Below are 21904 nucleotides of genomic sequence, written 5' to 3' on the forward strand. Positions count from 1 at the left end.
TTAAGTTACTCCAAAAAATGGAGTGTCGCAATTCCAGACATGCCCGGTGGGCATATTTCTTCTCCCATTTTGACTTTGACATCACGTATCTTCCTGGGAAGGAGAACGTGTTGGCTGATGCCTTATCCCGGAGCCTAGGAGAAGAATGTCCAGTAGAAGGACACAAACCCGAAGAGATTCTTTCGGGGAAAAGGATATTAGGGGCGGTCAATTCATTTCTACAAGAGGTTGAACGTACAACTAGTTCTACCCTGATACCCAACGACCGTCTGTCTTCATTGGAGAAAAGAGGGACAGTGTATTTCTACAAGGACACCCTGTTCCTTCTGTCTAAAGAGCTTCAAATTCAAGCAATGTCTTGGTGTCACGATCTACCTTCTGCTGGCCACAAGGGGCAAGGAGCCACGACCAATTTGGTATCAAGGTATTTCTGGTGGCCCACTTTAGCCAAGGATGTAAAGGTTTATGTAGCCGCATGTCCTATTTGCGCCTCCAGTAAGCCCTCTACGCATCGCCCTTTGGGTCTCCTTCAACAAGGACCTTTGCCAGCACGTCCTTAGGAACACATTTCTATTGATTTTATTGTGGATCTTCCTCTCTCTATGGGTTCTACCACCATCATGTTTCCGTAGATTCCCTGAGTAAGATGGCACACTTTTCTCCTCTACCTGGCCTACCATCGGCTCCAGAATTAGCTGAGGTTTTTCTGAGAGATGTGGTTAGGCTTCACGGTCTACCCCAAACTATTGTTTCCGACAGAGGCTCTCAGTTCACTTCTCGTTTCTGGTCTACACTGTGCAAGACTCTGGGAACCAGTAGAGCTCTCTCTTCTGGTTATCACCCCCAAAGCAACAGACAAACTGAGCGTCTGAACTCCACTTTAGAACAGTACCTTCGTTGTTTCTGTGGTCAAGAACAGGAGAGTTGGAAGTCTTTTCTCTCCACGGCGGAATTCGCCTACAATAATACAGTACACTCTTCCCTAGGAACCAGTCCATTCTTTTTCTCCTATGGCTTTCATCCCATGCATATCCCCTTGGTCGGAATACCATTGACTGCTGTCCCTGCGGTTGACCAAAGGCTTAGTGAACTAAGACGTATACAAGGGGAGGCTAAGAAGAACTTGGAGACTAGCAGGGAGCTCCAAAAGAAGTATGCTGATAGGAAGAGATCTCAAAACCCCAAATATCCTGTTGGCACTAAAGTTTGCTTTCCACTAAATTCTTGCCACGCTGGTTACACCCAGGGAAGTTTTCTGCCAGATTCATTGGGCCTTTCCCCATTTCCGCACAGATCAATCCGGTGGACTTTCGCCTGAAACTTCCTCACAGTATGAAGCGCATCCATCCTGTGTTCCACTCGCCCCTTCTCAAGGCTTATCTATCAGATCCGCATGGTCGGACAGTGCCACGCTCATCAATTCCCGATAATCCAGAACCTGAGGAATACGAGGTGGAGAGGCTGGTGGATTCTCGCTACAGACATGGTACAGTTCAGTACCTGGTACATTGGAAGGGGTACTCCACTGCAGAGCGTACCTGGGAACCTAGAAGCCACATCCAAGCCCCTCGCTTGTTACGTCTTTTTCACCGCCTTCCTCCGGGTAAGCCCGGGGGACCCAGATGAGAAGGGGGCATACTGTCACAACGCGACCCTGGACACTGTGGAAAAGATGGAGGCTTACTTAGGCACCTTGCGGTCCTTACCGTTCTAGTCTTTTTGGTCCTTTTCCTTTAAAAGGTAGCCACGCCCACAACGCTGTGCGTTGCAACTCGCATTGTCAGCCTTTCGCTAACTTCATCTGCAGTGCCGCTCCTTGAGCTTGGTCCTTGGATACTTTTCTACCTAGCACTCAGCCCACTTCGGCTTTCCCTGTTTCTCGGCTCTTTCCTCTTGTATGGGGTTCCGTACTGTAAAGCTATCCTTCGCGGCCCTTCGCTATTTCTCTCCGGCTTGCTCTCTCTCGCCCTGGCTCTTGATTCCTTACTCTTGTTCTTTCGCTTTCGCTCCCGCTTGCTCTCTCTCTCGTTTTCGCTAGATTCTTTACTCGTGTTCACCCGCTTTTGCTCCCGCTCGCTCTCCCCTACTATTTCTCTCTCTCTCCCCTCCTTGCTCTCTCCCGCTTCTGTTCGCTCTCTCATTCTCCTCTCTCTCTCGCTCTACTGTACCAGCTCTCTCTCTCCCTCTCTCACTCTTACCTGCATTATAGACTTACCTTCCCTCCTGACTGTTCGTGTGCAGCCTCTGCTTTTGCCTTCCTTGGATCGCAGTGGACTCTCTTCCAATCCTTTTCTTCATCAGCCTACCTCGTCCGGTAATACTTGGATTCAAGTACTGTTACTGTATACCGTTCACCGCCTCCTCCACTTCCGACACACTCCCTGCCAGCAAGGACTCGCCATCTAACAGGGTTTTTTCTGCCGTAACTGGCTTTTTCCCTGACGTTACGGGACTGGCTCCCCTGGGTCCACCTGACAGCTTGTTCCTACCACTGTCAGGGTGGCCTCAAGCGGAGCTCGTCCCTATCTCTACGAGCGCAAGAAGGACAAAAGGGGAAGGAAGAGCACCAAGACGGACGAAGACCCGCAGGAGATCAAGAAGGAGGGGAGAAGAAGACCTAAGACATCTACCCAGGAGGATTCCTCTAAGGAGTCAGGTGAGGAGCTTTCGGGGGTGGTAGTTTCCGATTCTGACACCCATTGGCCGAGTGCCATTTCTATGTACACAAAAGGGGACCGAGTCAGGGCTATGATTTATAGAGTAAGAAGGAGGCACGGCGTCCTTATTGCCTATCGGAGCCATTTTAAAGGAAATTAAAGTTTGAAAGGGAAGAGATAGTTTATCAGATGGCCTAATAGAAGCGACATTAGGTTTACTTATATTTGCAAAAAGCGAGCATCCCAGGGGAGTTAATTCACGTTTCTCAAAATCATTCAAATTAGTTCCATCAAAATTCCCTGAGATGCTATCGTTCCAACGGCCAAAGAATAGTGCTCTAAGAGAGGCATAGCAAGCAGTCGTTAAAGGTAAAGGGTGAATATACCATCCTAGTCCCTTGTTCCCATGTTGCGGTAAATGAGTGCAAATCCAACAATTACTCTTATTAAAAATGGCATGCGTTGCATTCATTACTATCATTAAGGTGTTATTATGATACTTTTGTCTATGTTGGGAGTCTCTAGGGGACAGAGTGTGAAGGTGTACAGAGGGAGTCAAAGCAGTTGGTACAATTTTGGTCAGTAGTAGAGGTTTTAGAGGATAGATTTCTTCAAAGTACCAAAGTCCTACAGCAGTAACTGAAAAAATAACAATTATCATTATCAAAACACAGCAATATGTTTTCGGGCCAGGTCACCCCCTTATTCACAAGTCCAGTGCGGGGAGCAGCAGTGGAGGTGGCAGGCATTGTAGTTCCTCAATCAACGACCCCAATGTTCGTTGCTGGCGACGCTACGGTCGTGCGATTTCTTAGTCCTTCCCAACCTTAGCCACCAGAATCCCTTTTTCTTCCTGTTGTTCAACAGAAACTTTCTTATACAAAAGAAAAACTTTCAATCACTTCTCTTTCCCAAATGCACGGAAAGACCCGTGTCGTAATTCTATTTTCTTCATCGAAGATTGTACCTGGTGGTACCCAAGATTGTTTGATCGAAAACAAGGCGTCATCACTTCCTGAGGGAAGCGACGTATCAGAGGCGACGGAAGTCGCAGAACTCGAAACAGTGTTTTCCGGAAGTGATTTTTCAAGAGAGTGCGGAGACGAAATGGACTGTTCCCCAAGCTCCATGGGCTCAGAGAAATTCTCCGACGCACTCACAGCGCTGTTTGCTACTCCAAGATCAGAGACTGTAGCATCAGCGAGGGGTTCTGCTTCTTCCATAACGTGTGGCGTCGGGTGAGGAAGTTTCTTGACGTGCGTCGCGTGGATCCAGTGTTTCTTCCCCGCCACCCGCACTGCTGTCCGGGTGACCAACAGCACCTGGTAGGGTACCTTCCAACGAGGAGCGAGACAGGAAGACCTTTCGTAGGCCTTCACTAGGACCCAACTTCCAGGCTGTATATCGTGTCCTGGGCCCGTGAACCGTACAGGTAAAGCTGAAAACACCTGGTGATAAATGAAATACAGGTTTTTAGTTAACTGGTTACAGTAGTCCACAAGCAATACATTTTCAACCTCTCTCAGGGCTTTAGGTTTTGGGAGACCCCAAATATTAGCAGGTCTTCCCATCACTACCTCAAATGGAGAAAGCCCAGTCTTAGTTTGAGGTGTGGTACGCATAGCCAATAATACAATAGGTAAGGCATCTGGCCATTTCAGCTTGTATCGGCCCATGTTTTTGCAAGCTTATTCTTTAAGATACCATTATGTCTTTCCACCAACCCAGCGCTTTGAGGATGTCTAGCTGAGTGAAATCGTTTCTCAATGTGTAATGCTGTGCATATCTGCAAAATTACTGCTGCAACAAAATGAGGACCATTGTCCGACCAAATTACCCTTGGGAGCCCAAATCGAGGAAAGAATTATTTTACCATAATCTTTGCAGTGGTCATGGCGGTAGCATCTTTAACGGGGAAAGCCTCGACCCATTTACTGAAGGCACAAATAATTACAAGAACATATTTCAGATTGTCACACCGTTCCATCTCAATAAAATCAAAGTGAATGACCTCGAAGGGAACAGAAGGGGGCCCAAAGCTTCCCCTTGGAGTTACTGTCCCCTTACCCACATTGTGCTGTAAGCAGATCATGCAATTCCGAACATGTTTGGCAGTCTCCGGAATCTTGTTTTTCACCCAAACTTGTTCTAACATTTTCGTGATCTGCTGAGCACACACATGTGTAGGACCGTGTGCCATCGTAACCATTGCCAGTACATATGAATCAGGGAGCAACCATTTTCCTTCAGATGTATCCACCCAACACCCATCATCATCTAGTCTCCCCATTCCTTCGGCCCACCTTTTAGATTCTTCTACTGTAGCATCAGTTTGAATATCCCGCACAGACCCAATACCTTCATCCATTACATAGGCATCTTTTGTTTCCCTTAGCACATACATGTCTGTGGTAAGGTCTGTGGCCGTTTGCCTGGCTATCAGGTCCGCAAAGGCGTTCCCTTTTCCCACATCATCTATGACCTTACGATGTGCTGCACATTTCATGATCGCTAACTGCCTAGGGAGCGAGAGTGCCGAGAGTAATTGCACTATCAAGGGGCCATGCTGAATCTTGGTCCCATGTGAGGTCAGGAACCCTCTTTCCGACCAGAGCCTCCCAAAGTTTTGAGCCACCCCAAAGGCGTACTGGCTATCAGTATATATATTTACTATACGCCCTTCGGAGAGTTCACAAGCTCGGGTCAATGCTATAATCTCTGCGGCGTGCGCGGAGTTATGCGAAATTCTCTTAGTTTCAACAACTTTACTCAATGTAGTAACGGCGTAAGCAGCTGTAGATGTACCATCTGAAAGTTTGAAGCAGGAGCCATCACAAAACAGCTCCCCTTCTGCATTGTCCAAAGGAGTATCTATAAGATCTATCCTGCCCTTCGTTTCTTGTTCAGTGGTATACAGGCAATCATGTAATTCTTCGCCACTGCAAACAGTGTTTTGCGGGAAAGGTAAGAGTTCAGCCGGATTAAGAACACAACACCTCTTAATTTGAATGTGAGGGGCAAACAGAATTAATTCATACCTTGTTAACCGTGCAGAGGTGAGGTGTTGCGTTTGGGTTTTGTTCAATAGGATATCTACAGAGTGAGGTACCATCAAATTCAAATCATGGCCTAGGACCATTCCCTCACTCTGTTTTACAGACGCGGCAGCAGCAGCGACAGCTCGCAAACATCTTGGCAAAGCGCATGCGACAGGATCAAGGGCGGAGGAGTAGTAGCCGCACGGCCTATTCTTCCCTCCGTGTTCCTGTGTTAACACAGCCAAAGCACATCCATCACATTCATGCACAAACAACACAAAGGCCTTGTCATAATTTGGAGTACCCAGAACCGGTGCAGAGCATAACGCGGTTTTGAGAAGCTCAAATGATCGTTGATGTTCCGATTTCCATGGCAGTGGCAGAGAAATGCCCTTCTTCGTCAAAGCCAACATCGGTTTTATCACTAGCGAAATGTTCGGGATCCACAACCTACAGTAAGATGCCATACCTATTATGGCTCTGACTTCCTTCTGTGTATTTGGAACAGACATGCCAGAAATGTGTTTTATTCTTTCAGGTGTCAATCTTCTCCCCTCCTTTGACAGGAGGTACCCTAAATAGGCGACCTCCTGACAACAATATTGAAATTTTTTGAGCGAAGCTTTATGACCATTTTTGGCTAGATGAACAAGCAACAGTATAGTGCCTTCTTTACAAGCACTTTCAGAGTCTGCAGCCAAAAGCAAATCATCAACATATTGAAGCAGTGTACAAGTAGGTGGCAATTCAAGGGTGTCGAGCTGCTCTTTCAAAGCTCTACTATAAATGCTTGGACTTTCAGTATACCCTTGAGGTGCCCTAGTAAATGTAAATGAGCGTCCCCCCAAGGTAAACGCAAACAAATATCTACTTTCCTTATGTATAGGAATGCTAAAGAAAGCATTTTTTAAATCCACAACGCTGAAGTGCGTAGCCGTAGCAGGGATCATTGTCAATATCGTCATCACATCAGGCACGATTGGAAATTGTGGGGCGACAACTCTGTTAATAGCACGAAGATCAATTATGAACCGGTATGGGATTGCATTGTTGCCTTTCTTATATACAGGCAAGATCGGACTGTTACACAAACTACCTGTAATCTCCTCGATCACCCCACAATGCACAAAATCGGAGACAATGCATTTCAAAGCACGCTCGCCCTCAACTGATATTTTATACTGCGGAATGCGTGGTAGTTTAACTCCATGTTTCAAAACTATCTTAACGGGCTCAATCTGCAGTACCCCGACATCATTGTCGTCAACCGCCCATAAACATTCCGGGACAATGCTTAACTCAGGAGGTAAAGGTCGAATCAGAAACTGAGAATTAGGAAGTTGATGTGGTGAAACCGTCAGCCGTACTCCATCAGAGGAACAATGAATTACTGCAATTTCTTTAACAAATTCAACCCCAGCAAATTCTCTCCACAGTTCGAAGTGAGAAGAAAAGGGCAATGGTCCGTAAAGGGACCCAAAGAAACAGAGACCGGTGAAGAAACCGGACAGACAATTGGTATGCCAGAAAACCCTATGGAAACATTTGTTTGCCCTGACAGGGGAACGTTTGGAACCCGAGAATGATCAATGGAGTACTTCTGTGCTCCAGTGTCTATCAAAAACTGGTGTTTCCTATTCCCTACTAATAATTCAACATAGGGGCCTTTCTGATTAACGGGAATAGGTGAAGGTTCCAAACCCTGCTTCGGGCAGTCCTAATGAAATAGAGTATCGTCGGAAGGAAGCTCTTCAGAAAGGTAGGCAGCAGAAGGGTGATCAAATATGTTCCTCGAGTCCACACTTGAGGTCTGATTTTCCCGTGAAAAAAGGTTGCTGAGGATCTTGCAAAAACTGACCTCTATCAGGGCCCCCTGCTCCAGGGCGGCCCCTAGGTTGTCTACCCATACTCCCAAACGCACTGTTTGACCTTTGTCAAAGGAGGGGGCACTGTGCTCGCCAGTGACCTTCCTGGCGGCAATAAGCACATTGATTAATATTCACAGGACCCAAAGGAGCATTTCCTTTTGGGACATACTGACCTCTGGTCTGTGTCGTGCCTCCTCTGGGATTTCTAACAATTTGTTGTAGTAATACTTTGGTTTTCAAATCTCCTTTCCTCTTTTCTATTTTCTCCTTCTCATTATTAACACGGTTCTCATAATACTGAGCCATGTGCAAAACCTCAGATTGAGATTTTGCCTGCCAAGCGCTCTCAGAGGACATAATCTGTGACTGGATGTCGGGCAACAATCCACATACAAATTTGTCCACAAACAACCTTTTCCCAGACTCTGTACCCAAATCCTGCCCACTGAAGTCAGAAAATACCTGCTCGAATCTGTTAAAGAATTCATTGGCGCCTTCAGTTTTCCCTTGAACACAGGCCGTAAGCTTGTCCCAAATAATTCTTTTCTCTGGAATTATAGTTTTTAATTTTGCGACAATTCTATCAGGCAAAGTAAGTATTACCTGTGGTGGTTTCTCACCTGCTGGTCTTTCCCCATCAATCCTAATCATATTAGCCCACGTATCTCCCAACCCTGGCACATCGTCTATTGTCCGAACCTGCTTCCATACATCTACGGGTAGGAGTACAGGGAATAACAAGTCAATATCACTTAAGGTGAACAAAGAGGACTGCAAGACGGACTCTATCTCTTTGTAAAACCCCGTCGGGTTTTTCCTGATATCGGGAACTGATTGTCTAATAGTGTTCACTTCCTGTTGTGAAAACGGGACGTGAACGAATTGTGATACATAATGTGCAGGGATATCCACAGCGGGGGCACCAGTCCCAGCGTTGGCGGGAATCTCAACCTTTGGGACAAAGGTCGGAGGAACCTCTCTCATAGGGAACTGAGATATAGGTACCTCCGGCCGCTTACTAAGCAACAGAGCCAGGTCGAGCGCTAAGGCAGCCGAAGAAGTGTCGGGCGAAAAAGCCCTTTTACAAATCCCCAAAAATTCTATGGGGCAACTAACCTTCTTTCTTACACATTCTTCTTGCAGGTACTGTACCATTACCTGAATTACTTTTCTTTGCATTTCTACTGTATACTGACTATACGTGTCATGTACTTCACCTGGCGGAATCGACGAATCCGAGATCCATCGAATCGCATCTTTGGTACAAATTCGTACTTCCTCAGGTGCCGATCTACAACACGGAAGGAACCGTTTCTGCACATACATACTGTCGTCTTCATCATCCTCATCTTGTGATTTCTCAAAGTCCCTCCTATACTCAAACAATCTTTCAACATGACCATGTACTTTCTGCTCTGTGTCCCTCGAAAGTGCCAAAGCATTTAGATCTCTCACCCCTTGTGGAAGATCCGAATTTTATAATCTACCCCACATCACACATAAATGAGTCCCCAAACCTTCGATAAAAACATTTTTCTCGGGAAAACTGTTCAAATTAGATAATGTGGAAAAAACGTTAACTTGATCACCTTTCTCCATACAGTGTTTAGCCCATGCAAACAATTCCTGTTTCTTATCTGCAGAAACAGTATTACGAGTGACGATCTTTGATCCTGCACCTTGATCAACCTCAGTCAATACAGGACCACTAGGGAGCGGAGGTGCAGGTAAATTTAATAAAGGTGCAACTATCGGTGCAGAAGGAAGGGGCGGTGCGATAGGTGGAGGAACATCAACTAGAGGAATAGGAACAATAGGTTTTACAGGGGGAACAGGAATAACAACAGGAACAACAGCAGGAATGGGCAGAGGGCCCAAGAAAGGATCATACGGAGGCGGCGCAGAGGCACCAGGCCTGCGTTCGTTTAACAATGTTTCAATAAATTCTTCGGAAACATGAAAATCTTTAGAGGGGTAAATGTTCTGGATTCCAAGTGAAAAAGCCCTATCCATATTTTTAACTGATTCTGAATGCTTTTCTTTATCATATAACAACGCTTTTTCGACATTTGTTTTATGACGGCGTGCATGTTTATCCCTACTTTTAAGCTGCTGTAACGCTTCTTTTTTCCAATTCTGTAAAACATCAAAGGCTGCAGGTCTAGCCTTCTTTTTTAGCAAGACCGATTCTAGGTATTCAATACGGGAGATCTCAAAACTGCCATTGATTGGCCACTGAAATTCGGAGGCATGTCTGGTCTGTCTGTGCCAAATATCATTAAATACTATGCCATACCAATGCCATACTTACAGTACATAGTACATGCCGGCGACCCCTCCTGTGGTGCCCGGCGGCTAAATTCCAAAGATTGTCGATCGCTGCGGAACAGAGCCCTAAAGCAGCTATACAATTTCCCAGGCATTTCACAAAAAATTGGTGTTACCTGGTCAATAATTGTGTCTGCAGATACAATACGCCAAATTCAAATTGTCAGGGTTAAATTAAGAGCCGGGTCAAGACTACACCTGACCAAACCTAAGGAGGACCGTACGGTTTATCAAAGAACTTACCTAACAAATTTTACCTTGTGTTTGGTGGTTTCCAAAAATCTGCCCGCCTCAAAAATGGACCCTCGTCAAGATGCTGTGTCAGACCACACGACTATCGTCCAAGGATCGGATCGTGCAGCGCTGCCGAGGTATCGCGTCTCGTTCGTCCGATCCCGGTTCGATAGTCTGCGTCAACCTTCAATGATCTGGCATCAATCTTGAGGGTCCCTATTCGGGCGCCAACTGTGAAAACATAAAAATTGATATGAGGCTGGGAAGCCTGAAAGAAACACACCAACACAGGTTACAAAGGACATACAAGTGCTTTATTCAAAAGCTACAACAGTTACCAAAGTCAATTGACAAACGGATAGCTATTCAGCTCTCAGACTAACGTAACGAACTTCAACGAGGGTTTGATGCATTAGTAGAGAGACCGTACATTCGGAATACTTGGGCTTTTATATCCTTTATCCAGCCCTTGGCCAACCCCCTCGCGGGTTAACCATTCTTGGGATCAGGCCTAGAGTTCCTTGCCAGGTCAATCCTATAATGTATGCGTTTTGATCAGTTCTGCTGATACAGTTGTTCATTTACACATAGGTCAGCAATAGGACAAGGTCTCAGTTCGCGACCCCGACAAGTGGCCTGCAGGCATATTAATTATTTGTGTGTGCGGAGGTCACAACGGCCAGAATCTCACTCAGAATGCCATTCAGCCTCCATTTTGATGTTCAGGGTGACTTCCACATTACAAGAGAACCTAAAATGGTGGCTAAATCTAAGATGGCGACTTACATTACTTTTCGTTAAGGTCAAGACCTTGCCGCGGAATCTATTTACAGGATATTTTAGACAACTTGGCGTAGGCCAATACACATTCAATTACTGCGATAGGAGGCATAATATTATTTCAATTCCAACAGAGTAAGGTAGACCCATTGTGTGTGGCTAATCAGTAAACATAGCATGGACAGAGAGAGGGGTAATCGGTTTTTCCTTGTGTGTGTGAAAGCTGTATTTTTTCCCCGTTTAAAAACCGGTCCCCATAAACAAAAAAAGAGGGAAAATACCCAATTCTGAAATTCCCCCCCACCCTTGACAGGGCTGAGACCACAGCCCTGTCACAATGGCTTGCACTTGAATCTAAAAATGCCATCTCATCTCAATTTTCAATTCATAGATTCACACATTCAGATACCCTTTCACGTGCACAGTTGTGCATAACAGGCAATGGAAGAGGTCATGTCAATCCTGAATTTATAAAGGTAGCACTTTCAAATGTCAGAAAATGTAAGCATACCCCGCACCTATTTGGAACATGTGTGGGTGGTAGTGCAATGCACCAGATGATCATTTATAATCCTTTCATGCATTTATTTGATCTGAAAATGGAACCTTGTAAATTGCTCATTGTCCTGCTCCCATTTCTATCGATAAACATGTTTTTTTACTTCTTTTACATTTCAAAATGAAAGACACTTTAAAGGCGCATCACTCTGAAATGTTCTATCAAGCACCCATGTGGGTTCTGGTAGCCCTATAATACATTAGCTGGAAGAGTACCTTGTGCAAAGAACTGGTTAATGCGGGATTTTGGCTGGCGCACAGCACACACTAAATTCGAGGAAGTAATAATACCAAGGCCACCTACACCACATTTTTTAACTTACATATTTTTGTAAGAATTTGGCCTTTAGAATTTACTGTGCATAGCAAATCAGGCCAACAGCAAAACCGTCTTTTAGTCATCACATTTTATCAATTTGGAATGCCATATGTTTTGGATAAGGGATAGAAATCTAAGACTTATATTGTGAAACCTTCCCTAGGGTTACTGCACTTAAATATGAAGAAAAGTGCATCTTGTTGGAGAATACATTTGGAATAAAATTGGTGAAGAATGACACAATTTCGTTTGTTGAGTTTGACCATTGATTCTTCAAAGGACTTTTTGTTGACCACTTATGTAGTATCCATGCAGGCATGTGAGGAGGTATTTATGTAGTGCAAACCCAGGTAGCAAGCAGTGGAGCCCTCATAGATAAGGGGCAGGATACAGAGAGAAGGACAGGGAGAGAGGTGCGAGGAAGGAGAGTGGGACCATGTGCTATCATGGGGTCAGCTGGCAACAGGGTCTTCCATAAAGTGCAGGGTCCTCCTTTCCCTCCTGAAGGGGAGGAGAGATTGGGCCAATCTGATGTGCATAGGGATGAACCCCTCTCCTCAGCATTTACACAGTAGCTGAATTCTCTGTAGTATTCAGGCACATCGTAGGTGCTTGTTTTCTATTTTATGTGACCTTTAATCTTCAGGACTCCATCGGAGCATAGCAGGAATTTAGCCCTATAGCTAGTGTCTTAGATTATTATGTTTTTTGGTTGCCCGTGACTTTTACTGTCATGTAATGTTAACATGTTGTGACCTTACCAGTTCATATATCGTTTTTCCTCTTTTTGGCTACCCTTAGAAAATAAATGTATTTTGCACATTTCAAAACATATTTGTGTGACCTTCTTTGGCCTCATTAACAAGACTCTCACCAAAATGGAAGGTCTTATTTTAACCTTTTTTTTGCTTTCTCAGTATTGGTCTGTAGAGGTAATGCAGTCAATGCTAAATGAAGACTTACAGGCTAGAAAATAGTTATTTGTTTAGCATTTTCTGAGTGTTCAAAAGTATTCAGGTTGTTGAATAATTTTAATATCATATGCTGTACAAAAGCAATACTATGGAATCCTAGAAAAGACTAATGATAGTCTTCGAATACTATAAAAAGACAAGTTAAATACTATATGTAGTATTCAATTTTGGTAAGGAGATGCGCAACTCCTGCACAAGGAGCACATTGTGCTGTTTGCACTGCTGGAAGTGATCATTTGTATTTCATGTTGCTTGCACTTTGTAAATGAAGGAATCTGAGTCCTGAGCATATGGTTCTTTGCATTATGAAATCATGTGCACTTGCAAACAGGCTCTATGAGTGTGTGCCACATGGAAGGGGTATTGCACACGTGCACTGTGCCAATTGCACAGTGCACTTTTTACACCAGTGCAAACATGTGGTGCACCTGGCCAACAAGTAGTTGGTCAACCTGGACCAGGTTTGTTACGTGGCGGGATTTGTACTTTAATGGACACCTTTCAGGCTTTTTATATGTATGTTTCTTCTCGATTAAGACCACAGTCATTCGTAAGGTGGGTAGGTATTCATTCTATATTTTACCTCCTTTCTTTCTAGTAAACCTTTAGCTTTCTTTGTGGAGCATGTACATTTTCCCATGTTTCCCATTCTATTAAATGAGCAGGGAAAAGGCCTGTGTCTGATCTGATTGTACTTGGTCACAGATGCCATTGGAGAGCAGAGGTGAGGAATGAATATCTTAATTTCTATAGGAAGAGTTACTAGAAGATCATACGTAAAGGTAACCCAGGATCTGAATGATTGTGTATGGACATTTCCATTAAACTGAGTCCTCGTTAACTCACTGTTGGGTTACTATTTATCCATAGACCTGCCTCTTATATATATTTTTAATTAAACATGTTTTTGCCGGTTCCTTAGAGACTGCATCATCCACTAGACCTGCTCAGTCAGACTATGAGACTATTTGCCCACACCTCCTCCTGAAATATATTGAAGTAATCTTCAAGAGGGAATCCATTGCACAGGGTAAATACCAAGGTGGAAGGAGGGGATTAGAGGTGGGGCTGAATATGGGATGAAGGAGAAAGGAAAGAGGGCTCATTATAAAGGAGAGAGTCCATACATAATCAAGATATTTCCCTAGGTCATGTCTCCCTTGTCACCCCCTCACAATTGAGAAATTACCCAACAACATCCCTTACCATGCCAGGGCTACAATACCTAGGAAGACAGATCACCAAGCCCATAAACATGTAAAACCTGTGTTTCATTGGGAAGAGGAGATGTTCCTCCCAAACCCCCAAGCGCTTTCGGTGTGACAGAGGCCTGGAAGTGTGCAGTAGGGGCTCAGGGAGGCTAGAGGGGCCGGGAGGATGTCACAAAGGGCTATAGTGCAGGGAGGGTGGTGTATGCTTTAGCTTTAAAATACATTGGGACTTATATACCATCTTACATATTAACAGCCATATTGAAATTGAGGCCTAGCTTTGCACTGCAGCCAGAGTCGCAGCCTGAGCCCCACACATGGAAATAAGTGTATGCATGCAGTGTAGCTTGGGCACAGGTGAGTAATAGCACCCGGATTTCCCATCCCAAGACCCCCAGTATTCCAAGGTACCAGTCAGTCCCAGATCACGAACCATAAAACTTTTAAGCCCCTAATCGATCAGAAAAGATCACAAAGCAGGGACCAGTTTCCGCTACCATAGCTCACGTGATTTATGCTGCAAGGTGCCGGGAAGGGTAAAACAACATAGCCACAGTGAGGCTTGGAGCTTTGGAAGAGCACTGAGGTGTCTGGAATCAAGCTAGTGTGTGCAATGCAATGACCTCGAAGTACTCTCTTAGCTCTTGTCTGCAGTACCAGGTGCACATTAGGTTAGAAATAGAGCATGAATTATTTTTCTAACGTAATTGCCAATACGGTGTAGCTTCATGCAAGATGACACACATGGAGGACTCTTCGTGGAAAAAGAGGGACAGACGGGCTCCGACCAATGGCCTGGCATCCCTTATGGAGCAGGTAACCTATGTACAGGATCTAACAAATCAGCCAATTGGATCTTTACATTATGTCATTTGCATCACTGATGATGCAGTGTGCCTTCATAATGTGTCGCTCGTACAGATTTCTTTTTTTTTGCACTGGAGAGATCCAGAGGACAGGATTTTATAAGGAAGTATCGAAAATTGTTTATTTAAAATGATATAAAATCGTTTATGAAATAAATCATGAATAAATGAAAAAGGAACAACAATTAAATGCAGGTAAAATCACAATTATAAAATACGAATAAGGTGACGAGAACACATCCACAGCCATCAATAAGGTAATCTATCCTCATTCAATCTTACATTAGCAACTCACCATTCATATTTATACAAAATATTGAACATCATTTCATATCAACACCAATTAATTACAATATTCAAAAACGTGTGATTTTTTCCCCCTTTTTTTCTTGGAGTGGATCTTAGTAACTGTTGAATGAAACACGATCACATATCTAAGGCTGTTACAAGACCGGCTGGTATGCTGCCAGAACATATCGTGGTAGCAGAGTGCTTTGCTGGCGCATTACTATTTTTGTGGCATTAAAACTTTGTTCTCCTTGCAAGAGGTGTGCTGGGCCTTTTTCCCCAGTGGGTTGCATTTTTCCTTGTGTGAGCGTGTAGAGTTTCTCTACATTTTATTGACAGATAGTTCCAAACTGGGTTTTACAGATGCACTTATGTAAGATTAGATGAACCCACCAAGAGCGCACTACCAACTCCACATTCGAGGCTTCAGTGGGTCATGAAAGTAGCAGGTGAAGTCACACATTGCTGCTCTACATATGTCTTTGAGGAGCAAACCTAGAGCCTACAGCTTGGACTGAAATACAGAAGCACTGCTGGTAATCCCACCCTGTCCCCTCTTAGAAAGACAAACCGGAGAAGCTTGGTGTGCAAATGGTTACATGACGGTAAACGTCCTGGAGATATTACAGTGATTACAGTGTTAGGTATTCCATATATTTGATTGTTGGTATTTTCTGCTATTACATTATGATTTTAAAATGTTTCTCAAAATCCATGTGTTCAAGCCTTTGGGGTTCATTACCAAGTGAGCACCTCCACAGTATTTGTCCATCAGAAATACGCTACAATATAATCCAAGGAACATCTTGTCTTCTGGTACTTTCAAAACAACACCTTTCAATATGGGGCAGGAGGGCAGTTTTGCACCTACCATTGCTTTTCTTGGTGCTAGAAGACTGGACACTGTGGTTAATATGGAAACAGATGAAATTCAATGCTGCTTCCATGATTAATTATTTGACATACCCAGCAAACTGATAATGTTTTGTTCCATATGTTGTGGAACAACTGAAGACAACCCCCACAGGCAGACACTCAGGGCTGACTGCATTTCTTCACCTGTTGGGTGTCTGGACATTTTGTCAGAGGATTTTGTTATTTGGGTGAAAGGCAATTAATAACCACAACCAGAATTACCGTTACCGCCACTTGGCATAGCAGTATTACCGCTGGATTACAAGTGACAGCGGCGGTGTTAGTCCCTGTTTATTTGCATCTGTAGGACTCCACTGGGCATTTTGGCGAAATGACCACAGAGATAATTCAGCCAGTGGTAATTCTGCCAAAACTGGGCAGAAAGTTGGCGGATTTACCTCCATCTCATATCTGGTGCCAACAGCGATTAAAGTGACCTAACCAGTCTCTAGGTCCCAAAGAAGGACCAACGGGGCCGTTATCATTCAATAATACCTTCTGCAGTGTTGACTGTGCGATGGCGCCAAACTCAGAAACTCTGTACTGTTTGTGCTGTTCGAATCAGGCTCAAATGCGTTAGTGGCATTGGTACAGACAGGGAGTAGGTGCCGAGCCTGGATCGAGCTGAAGTTTGTTGCAGTTCGAAGAAGTATGGATGTTAATGGCTACCAGAGTTGCTTTGACAGTCGGTTCGACAGCAAAGATGATGGTGACTGGATGCGCAGTTTGAGGTGGATGGGCCAATGCGGCATTAAAGGTCACTGTTCGGGACCCAACTGAGCTGATTCGAAGGGCAATTAAAATTGCCAGCGAAGATGTAGTGATTCAAAGAGTGGTTCAAAGAGGTTCAGCAAAGTGGCTTCAGCAAAGTGCAGTTCATGAAGGCCAGAAGGGTCGTTTCGACAGTCAGTTCAACAATAAAGATGGTGGGGACTGGATGCGTAGCTCAAGTTGGGAGGCTCCCACGTTCAAGTTGAAGGGCACAGTTTGAAGGATCCCCCAGGGTCTGGTCGATTGCCGATGAAGATTGGCAACGAAGATGCTGGCACTTTAGAAAGGTGGTTCGAAGGCGGCGGGTGCAGCAAAGAGCTTCAAGTTTGAGCCAGGGTAACAGCGTGCTCAGCTGACTTGGTGTGACTGTGAACTGCTTCAAGAGTGCAGAAAAGAGGCTCAAAGATCAGTCAAGTGCCAAGGGCAGCTCCAGATGGTCCTGTTGGTTTGAACAGGGTCGGACAACTGAAATCACTGCTCACATCGGTTTGACGGTGAAAACACAAGGATCCTGGCTGTCAGGACCTTCAGGCTGCTATGTGTCCCAATCCCAGGACTCAAGGATAAGATTAGTCCTTGTTCTCAGGTACTCACCGCAGGGGAGGCTGGCACACACTTTTAGGGGTCCTGCAACACAGTGAAGCCATGGGCAGCAATTTCGCGTTGCAGGTCTTGCTCCAGCAGCAGGCCACCCCCTATGTGCCTCGGGGATAGTTAGGGAGCAAAGCTTACTTCTTCCTTGGATACTCAGTCTTTGCCTTCAGTGGGGGTCAATTCTCCCAGTAGAGGTCCAAGGAAATTCTTCTTTAGGTGTTTGTTTCAAAGTGAATCAAAGAAGTGGTGGGAGACCCCTTATTTTAAAGTCAAAAGCCTACAGGTGATTTCACAATAGCAAGCCTTCTTTAATGGGAAATCCCTTTCCTTGGAATAAGTGAACTTTGCCCTCTGACATCACACCCAAAGTGTTTTGTGCTATAGGAAGTGGAGGGGGCAGGAAGGGAAGATAGAGACAGTGGGTAAAAGTATGGTGGAACATTCCTCCAGCTGTATGGAGCTCACTCTATCTACTATGAATCCCACCACTTCCAATCTCAATAGAATCAAAGGCTCTTTTGATATGCAGCACCATGGTGTGAGGCTACTCCTTTTGTGGATGGGTGTGCCCTTTGATTCCTGTTCCCAGAACAACCTCCTGTGTAATGGCTGCCTCTATGGGGAGGGTGTTAACTTCCCTCACAAATAAACAGAGAGAGGCAACCCTCAAGACTAAAGTCTTTCTGAGAGCAGCGAAATCAGCCTGTCTGGAGATAATACACATAATCCTTGCACAGCTGAGCTGGGCTCACAGGGCTGACACATGTGTGATATCAAATTGATGTGGTTTGGATAATTATGAAGGGTGTTAACCACCATACCTGAAACTCAGGTATGGCTTATATTTACAGTTTAACGTGTCACCATGATGGCCACTCATAATTATGCAGATTTTCGACAGAGGTGCATATCTTTACTCTTAAATCCCCGCCCCTTTCCTCCATACTTGTGGGACATTCCATTTTTTGGGACAGCACCTGAGATTTTTGTAGCATTATACAAAAAATGTTCTGTATTATTTTTACGTGGGCCCAGCACATGCACAGCCACAGTCACCACCTCCCCAACCCTAGATCTGAGCCTCGCTCCTCAGTACTTTTCTCTGTGCAGTCCGGACCAAATGTGTGTAGCACCAGCAGAAGTTTTTTCCCCACCCTTTTTTGTCTGTCAGAATTTCTTTCTTCCCTCGTCTCTGTTTTCCACTGTCTTTTTCATCCGTCTGACATTTAGTCGCACCGAATCGGCTTCAGATCCTCAAGCACTCTACTTGTACTGTATCGATCCGGATCACAGGTGGGACGCATGCATCACTTGTGACACACGTTCAGCCTGGGCCCTCACTCAACACCTTCAGTGCTTGGAAGAAGTCCCACATCAGTCAGCACCTGAGCACATTCGAGAGTTTGTGTCAAGGAAGAAGCGTTGCCTGGTAAGTGACTTCCTCTTCAGAGGTCCCTGGTCACAGGCGAGGTCACCCACACCCTAACACTACCGGGACACTCGTCCAGAGGCCCTCAAGACTAGTTTGGATACCAGAGCATGCTCTGAGGTTCCCCTTCCTGGGGCTAATTCTGCTACCAGCAAGGCCGAGGTCCCTCCCCCCGTTGGGGGATAATACTATTAGGGGTCCCTCCGAGGTTCCCTTAAAAAGGGATAATTGGTCTACCAGCTGCCCTGAGGGTCCCCAGAAGCAGGTCTAATCCAGAGGGCCCCTCCCAGATGGCTACATTTTCAACCAGCACAGCTAAGGGTCCCTGCACAAGGGCTAACTACGAAAGGGTCCAGTCATATAATAAACTGGCCTGCTGAATCGTGTCTGAGTTGCACAGTATATATCCTGTAGTGGTAGACCAACCTCATGTACAAGCATCTACCATGGTCGATGGCTACCCAGCCAAAATGGAGCCATTTCCCCCTGATATTGCATCCATTCCCTCAGTGGTATCTATCACTGAGAATCGGCCCAAGTCCACACCTACTGCGTCTTGGGGTTGTGAACTGTCTGTGCCTCCACCCAGAGCCCCTTTGGACTGCGTTCCATTCACTCCCAGAGTAGAGTGGTCATCTCCTACTCGTATGTCTTTACCACCTACTCTGTCTCTACCCATCACTTCCTCTCCTCTGTATTACGTGGATCCTTGAATGCCTAGGCCAACTTAGCAAGCTGTCTTCACAATATTCTGATCTAGGCCTATACCGCCTCAGAGACCGATCCCTCAACAGAAGCAGGATACACATCAGTTAGAGGGTGCATTATTCATTATATTTCAGGCATTAATGCATTCAAACCCTATGAGGGAGTATTTTAAGGATATTTTTTAGGGAGATCATTCCTAAGCCTCTGGAAATGCTGACACCAGAGACAACGCACCCACCTCAACTGCCACTGTTGCCAGAGGCCTCTTAACCCCAGCTGCTAATTTCAGAGAAACTGGGGTTCTGCACCCTCCTTCTCAGGAAGCTATTCTGCTACGGACAGGAGACCTTAATGGCTCAGAAGATCTGGCCAGTGAGTAAGAGGAAGTCCCCTCTTCTACAAGAGCCTTTCATGACAGGCTCATGGACTTAAAGAGTTTCTTTGAAATGTCAGTCCTAAAGCCTCCTTCATTGGAAGGTGGAGTAATAACAGGGGCCCAATCCATTATGGTGTCTGAGAAAATGGGGGCAGGGCAAAGATGTCCCTGTGGAAGCAAGGAAAAATTGGGCAAAGCCTCACACAGTGATGCCTAAAAATAAAAGAGTCGACATGAGGTACAGGCTGCTTTAGTCTTTGGAGGTTTCATTATCCTCCTGCCTGCAGCCATCTTCATCGGTGTTATCGGCTGCTTCCATGTTGTTCAGGCCGTATCATCTTTCACCACCTTTCAAGCTTTTAGCAAAGAAGGTTTTGCACTGGAAGTTATCAGCAATAAGGTCTTTGCAAATTCTGAGCTGCAGCTGAGGCCATCTAATGCTACAGTGCTTTTAGTGGTTGTGAATCTGAGGCTTTGGAAGGATCTGCTTAAACTAAAAAAAATCATCACATCTGAGCATGTGGAACAGTTTAAGGGTGGCCTGGTGCATGCCAGAATAATCGCACAGGATCTGTTGGAAGCAGCGGACCACCACATTCATACTTCTGCAAGGGGTGTCCCTATTGGAGCAGATGCATGCAGACAGGCATTACTTCACGCCACCAAGTTCACAAAGGAGGTGCATGATAAGGTACTGGACCATCATTTCGATGGAAAATACCTGTTTCATAGCACCATGGATGATGAGCTGGCTAAAAAGGATGAGTGTATGCTCACTGCCAAATCCCTGTCGGTACAGACAAAACTGGCAGCAGCCAAACCATACACAACTTCAAAAACGGATTTACGGTGCAGGTCCTTTTCAGGTTTCTGTGATTTTCAAGAAATCACAGAACATTAATGGTCACAGGCATCAGGCCCTCAATCACTGCTGATTCAGATTTCACGGGATTCACCCCAGGATTTATTTTGGTGGTATGATCTTCAAAATCTGGTAAAAGGGGTTCCTTTCCACAACCCATTCTCCCCCAGTCAGTGATCACAACAGATTCTTCTCTACTGGGCTCGGGCGCAACATTGTACAAACTTCAAATCGACGACCTATGATTGGGGGAGGATCATACACATCATATCAACTACCTGGGGCTGAAGTGCATTTTCTTAGCACTGAGGGCCTTCCTCCCCAATATTCAGGGTAAGAAGGTATTGATAAGGACAGACAATTTCGTCTTGATGATCTAAATCAACAAACAGGGGGGAGCTTATTCTTCTGACCCTGTAAATGTGGGAGCTCAGCTGACTAGGCAAAGCAAACCACATCCACCGGTGGTGAAAGATATGTTCAACCAGTGGGGATTATTTCAGGTAGACCTCTTCTTCACCAATCTGAACAACCACTGTCCCCTGTATGAAACCAGGGGAGGACATGGAGAGGATCCTCTCAGAGATGCTGTGGAAATCCTGTGGGATGGAATGACAGCTTATGAAGGCCCTCCTGTGCCACTATTTCATCGAGCTTTGTGAAAATTCCAGGAAGCAATGTGTTGTTCACTCAGAATAGTTGCTACTTTGCCAGTCAGATTCTGGTTATCTAATCTGGTAAATCTTTCCAAGTGGATCCCATTATCATTGCCGCATCACCTGGTCTTACTGTCTATAGGGAACATACATCACCTCTCCCCACAATTACTAAACTTGACAGCCTCGTCCCTGAGGTCAGATCTCTAGGTGATCTCTAGGTCATCTTGGGCTCTCTGAGGAGAACATGCAGATCCTGCAAGCAGCTCCGAAGGATTCTACCAGGTTACAGTACATGAGCAAGTGGCTCAGAGTTTGCCATTGGTGCCTGGAGAAGCACAGGAATACTATATCTTCTTCATTGGATGATGTCCCTTCTTTTTTTTGTTGACCTGGCGGCTTTGGGAAATAAGCCTTGTAAAACTTATATGTCAGCGCTCAGAGGTCATCTTGATTCAGACGATCAATATTT

This window comes from Ambystoma mexicanum, chromosome 4p, assembly GCF_040938575.1.
Source record: "Ambystoma mexicanum isolate Mex_15411 chromosome 4p, UKY_AmexF1_1, whole genome shotgun sequence".
Lineage (NCBI taxonomy): Eukaryota > Metazoa > Chordata > Amphibia > Caudata > Ambystomatidae > Ambystoma > Ambystoma mexicanum.